Raw genomic sequence first — 6,000 nt, 5'->3', positions numbered from 1 at the left:
GAATGCTTAGCATTAGGAAGGGATTTTTTTTTTTCTCTCTCCTGAAGTTTTACCAGTCTGTGAGAATCAATCATGAGAATTCAGAGATAACATTAGTTCCAAAGAGACGAAGATCAGAGTGTTCCCTTGGCTTCCTTTATTAGCTGAAAAGGGTGGGGGAAAGAAAATAAGCATGTAGCTTAATAGGAAATCAAAACCGGTTTGTGAATGTGTGTCTGGTCTGGCTTATTCATGACTGTGATACACATGTAAAATATGCTGGTGGTGCTACATAGTGAAAAAAAGCAGCTTGCCAATGCTGTTGAATTACTATTTATTTCCTTTTAATTCCACTGGGTGTGACATTTATGTCTAGATACATCTATCATTTTGTTGGACTTTTCATTAGCCCTACTACAGCCCTGAAAGGTTATTTAAGTTTTTGCATGTGGGAATGACCAGCTGTGAAGACTTTAGAATAGAAAAGGGTACTTTTATATTTTGACCTGATTTGACTTTGCTTTAAAAGAACAAGTCTTTTGTGTTTTAAAACAAGTCTTTTTTGTGGAATAAATGAAACCATATATAATTTTACCCTTTTAAATCCTCCTAGTCTTCCTTTAGCAGAAAATACGGTATTTTAATCACCGAGTTTGCTAAAAGTAAACGCTGTCATGTGGTACAAGTGCTGTGATAGGCTCCTCTGACTAGTTTATGTATGATGTAAATAGATGATGCAGAGGACATCAGAGAGCCTGGTGCAGCGTGTTTGGACTATATATGCTCACACTGTGTTGAAAAAGATATCAGTGGTATGCCATAGTTTAATAAGGCCTACAACAAATTGGTGAGTTGGTACAACTGAACTGGTCTACACAAATATGGCAATTTACTGAAATGACGTCGCAGCTGGATATGCTTATGGTCGTGCTGGAGGTAGATGCTGCTTCCCACTCACTTAGCTGAGCTGGAGGGAAAACTGCTTTTCTCGTGGTACGGCTTCCAAAGAGCCCTTTCAAGTAACGGAAATGATGTGATGTGATGAGACGCTCTTGTAGAAAGTTCTGCATTTGACAGAGAAGCCCATTAATTAATTATCTTCTCTATTGACATACCAGGAGCTGGCAGGAGTAGTTGCGTGACTGGAAATGTTTATACCCAGATCCCTGAGAAAATGTTGGTGTTTCACTCCCACAGCAGTGGGGATTACATGAGTTAGTAACATATTCCTTTCGGAAGGCCTTTCTGATTTAGATTAACGAAGCATTCGACAATCTTCCTACAGCTACTGGTTCTTGTGCAGTAGGAAGCAATGCGTGAGCTGCAGTGCCAAAGGCTACTATATTTCAGAAGTCTCTGAAGCTTGAGTGAAGACTCAGTCTGACTGATGTTTCATCTGAGGAGCTTGGGCTCCAACTGTTAAACAGGCAAACAGAAGGGTGCAGCTTGAAGTGAGAAGTTACTTACTGAGGACTACCTGTGGTCTATTAGCCAATGAAGAGGTCATGAAATTTAGGCAACAGTTGTCTGGAGATATATTATATCTTGTCAGATACTGATTTGACTGAAAAATATAGATGTGCCTTTGGGTGCAGGAACCCTTCAAGTTTGAAACAGAGTTGACAAACTGAAAGCTGAGTATAGGTTAGTTCTTTGTGTGACATTTGTCATTTTGGACCTGAAGAAGATCCTCCCTGTCCAAAAAAAGCATGTGTTTTTTTCCAGCTGTCAGCAGGGCTTGCAGCATGACTGTATTTCTCCACGCATTCTTGCCTTGCTTATGACCCCAGGTCATCACGAAAAAAGGTATTATTTATAAAATATAAGAACTGTAGTCAAGCAAACAATTCAGGCCACATGTTCAAAACCTTTTTTTCAATGTGTAGATGCATCTTCCATCCCAAGCATGCTGATTACATTGCATTACATGAGCTTAAGGAAAACTACTTTTCTAGCTAGCCAAATGCCATCAAATACACGTGGAACCTATATGGGCCTTGTAATGTATGTTGAAAGCACTTGTCAACTGTGCCTGGAATGACTAACAATGTTCAAAAAAAACAAAAGAAAAGGCAGGAAAAAAAACAGGCTGGAAAACCTTCCTTAACTGGGAATGTTTTGACTAGATGATGTGAAGTCGCTGCATAAGTATGAGAAGCAGGTTTAGATCACACTTTCCTGGCTTCTGGTGTTTTTTACCAAAGTTAGCATTTTAATTTATTAGGAAGATGTTGGTTTTCTTTTCTTTTTGTTGTTTTTTTTTGTTGTTGTTGTTTTTTTTTTTTTTTTTTTTTTTGTCCCTCCAGAGAGTAGTTACGGCATGAAAAGGAGAAGGGGGTAAGGAATCACTAGATCATGGTGAGCCTTTCTAAGCATTAGATGGTGGCCTCTCCCACTGATGTCAATTGACATAGAACTGGAGACATTTTGCCTCCATCATCCTTACTGATTTATTGGGGAGGCACTGCGAAGGATGGAAAGGGTGGCTTTAACTGCACAGAGTAATAATAACGAGTAATCATTTCCTCTACCACACTGCAACCTCACCTCTTGATGACAGTGTATTTCCACTGCTCACTGGCTACGGTTAACGAGGTAGAAAGGGCATTTATAAAACAATAACATTGTTCCAAGAACATGAAATCTTCGAGTCATCCTTGGACTCCACTTTTTGTTTCCTCCTCCATTAGCTATGTCTGCCCATTTGCTTATCACTCTCTCCAGAACCTCAGACCTTTACGGTGATCCCATCTCTTACTCACGCTTTACTCATTTCCCAATATGGCTAGTACTGCCTTTCAGTTTAGTCTTCCTAAATCCCTGCTTTGAATTTGAGGTCATTTAGAGTGCAGATGTGGAGGAAAGTTAATATAACATTAATCCATAGCAAGTACATGCATGGGTATAAAATATTCTGTGTATTCAAAGAAAAACACATCATGTTCCAGGTTTTACTGCATTAATTTATTATTAGTTGCATTGTTAAGCAGTAAATTTGAATTTTCATGCAGCAATTAAGATTGCCACATTTTGTTCCAAGATTGCAAATTTGCACCATTTTTAGCTAATTTTAGCTTGGTATACCTTTTGTCAATCCACAAGACGGCTCAGGTATGCCTCTACGAGCTGCAATCACAAACATACAATGCTGCAGAGTGCATCTGTCCTGTGCTGAACACCAGACATGTACAGGTCTGTACATGTTCCTTCTGCTAGTGCAACTCTTAGAAGGGGGAACACTTGATATTTTTCAGGTTGCATAATCTTGATCCAAGGTACGCTGCTGTAATGGAAAATGCTATTCTATAATCCTGCATTCTCATTGTTCTCTTGTTGGTAGAGAAAAACAGATGGGAACCTCCTCTGATCTGCACTTAAAACCACAGCCTACACCACCCTCACCTTTCATGCAATGTGTGCAATAAGTACAGATAGGGAAGCTTGCCAGATGTTAGACCCACCATCCATGATGTTGTTTAGATAAAAGGATGAAGTCCCAACATGGAAGTACTTTTCTATCATAGCAGGCACAATTATAGCATAAGTCATATTTAATCACTATTCCATTCACTCCCTGTGCAGCACCGCCACATAGGATAAGGTGTACAGATTTGCTGTGGTTATAAGCTCCTCTATTTCAGCGAGAAGTTGCTGCTTCTGTCTCCTCAGCCACCTGTGATAGCCATTACCTACTCTGTCAACTTATGTCAAATCCTACAATTGTGTATCTGCCATTTTAGGCTACTTTAGCACCTAAATCATTTGCTAGTAAGCATTTCACTTCTCTACTCAGTCTGGGACTCAGAGCAAAGACTGAGTGCAAGCAAAGACTGAGTGCAAGAAAAGACTATTTTCCCTGACATCTCTTCTGACAGAGCTCTATTGGAACTTTTATTGCTCTTTGAAAATGACACAGCTCAAGCTGAGAGTTTAAGGATGACTTGTGGTAAAGTTTTACTAAGTGTGTGTGCCCAAAGTCATACTCTTCCCTTCCTCCTCACAGCATTTATACCTCGTTCAAATGTCAAGGTATTCCTGATTTCTCGTGGCTCTTTTGCATGAGAAAAAGAAAGCAAAATGGCTTTAAGATTCTAACATGGGAAAACAGTATTCTCTTCATATCTTAGTAAAAGAGATGAGGTATCAATCTCTTCAAAGCCAAAATTTTGAAAAACAAAAACTTGCCCTGAGGCAAACACCTGCCTAAACCAGGCATTTCAAAATAACTGAAGTTTGTCACAGTTTAAAGATCCTTTTTTCAGATACTAGAGGCAAGTGCTGAGCAGTCCCACCATAGATGACACTTATCTCTGCCTACAATCATTTCTAATGCTTGCATACAACCTAGTGCTGCTGAACTGACGTACTGCCAGCAGCTGCTGAGAAATGTGTTATTTACTTTATTGCTGAAGTAGCACTGTTGAGCAACCATGCAGCCAGTATGCCACGAATATCCTGTAAATGTCATATAAAGTAGAAAATGAAAAAATCCCAAACTTCAAGTATCCATTAACGACCTGCATTTTAGGACAAAACAAAGAAGTGCCATATAAGAAATAATTGTAAAGTTCGAACAACAAATGACAAACAGGAAGACGTGTTTGTCTGAACTTCTTCAATGATAAAATGCTGTGAACAGGAAAGGCTTTTGCAATACAATGCCTTCATATCAATACTTTGTGGATTCTCTGAACGAAAATTTTCCTTGGGTTGTTTCACTGGTATTCCTAGTCACAGCTAAATGTAAGAGATTATTAAGTAGTAATCTGGTAACCGGAACAGCTTTGGATGAATTGGAAATGTGTCAATATCACACAAACACCATCATTTATAATAAAGTCCTATTAATATTAAAAGTCCTAGAAATATAAACATTAAAAATGAGAATATAATTGCTTAATATAAAAAGTTAGCAGATGATTCTTTGCATATTTTGAACATGTATACACCTGACAGTCAAAACCCAAGACTTCATAGGAATTTCCCTTCCCCCAGTCCTTTGGCACCTTTGAAATCCAGAAATGAGTTGCTTTGATGCTATGTTTGGAGCAGTATCCACATTTAAAATTGCAGAAAGAGATTTTGCCTCTCCCCAGATCTCCTGCACAGTTGAAGGCTTCTGTGTGTGCATGGTATGGTCATCATCATACAGCTCTGTATTCCTCTGAACCTGTCTGGTTTACCACCAGGGGTATTTATTTAGCCTGGAGAAATCTGTTTTTCCTGGCTCCAGATTATAAAAGAGTTTTGGACGAGTACTTCTGATTGTGATTTAGATATGCAGGTATATGTGAGATAACACAAAGGTAATAACTAATAATCACTTTCTAAATTCAGGGTAATCTGGATCTATGAAACAAGTTTTTCAAACAAGAATGACAACAGTTACACACCTCTCAGTGTGTGTTTATTGCCAGCTTAGCTCATTCTGATGACATACCTTTTCAGAACACCAAAAAATAGTGCTGACAGACAACTCTCAAATGCAGTAAATGTGAAGTCATACAGTTGTCTAGTGTAAGCACACCTGTCAAGTATTATTAAAGTAAGTTACTAGATTACTGAAAATTTGCAAAATTATAAAATAAATACTAATGGAAAGTATTACTAAAGATAATCTAATATTTATTAATAGTGACTGCAATCTAATTTAGTTGTTTTCCTCAACCTTTAGAATATTGGGACATGCAACTTCCCTATCTGCAGACTCCTAAGAAGCTAACTGTTCACTTGGCTGATTTAGCAACCTTGTATCACACACAATAGCAGCGGCACAGCCTTTGGAATCCTTCTCTCACAATATTGAAAAAAGTTGGGGAATGATTTACCTAAGACCTAGATCTCTAAAAATGGATACATATGGTATTTTACACCAAGCAGTCCAGGTCCTCAAAGCCCACATCTGTGCCTTCTCAGCAGCTAGTTAGATACCACTACAGTTATGGTCCCTGCCTTCATCCATATCTTATCTTAACAATAAAAATATTGATAGATTACTTGAGGAATTCAAAGCTTAGAAAA

The sequence above is a fragment of the Accipiter gentilis genome, chromosome Z (assembly GCF_929443795.1).
Source record: "Accipiter gentilis chromosome Z, bAccGen1.1, whole genome shotgun sequence".
NCBI lineage: Eukaryota > Metazoa > Chordata > Aves > Accipitriformes > Accipitridae > Astur > Astur gentilis.
Note: the sequence above shows the minus strand (reverse complement) of the source record.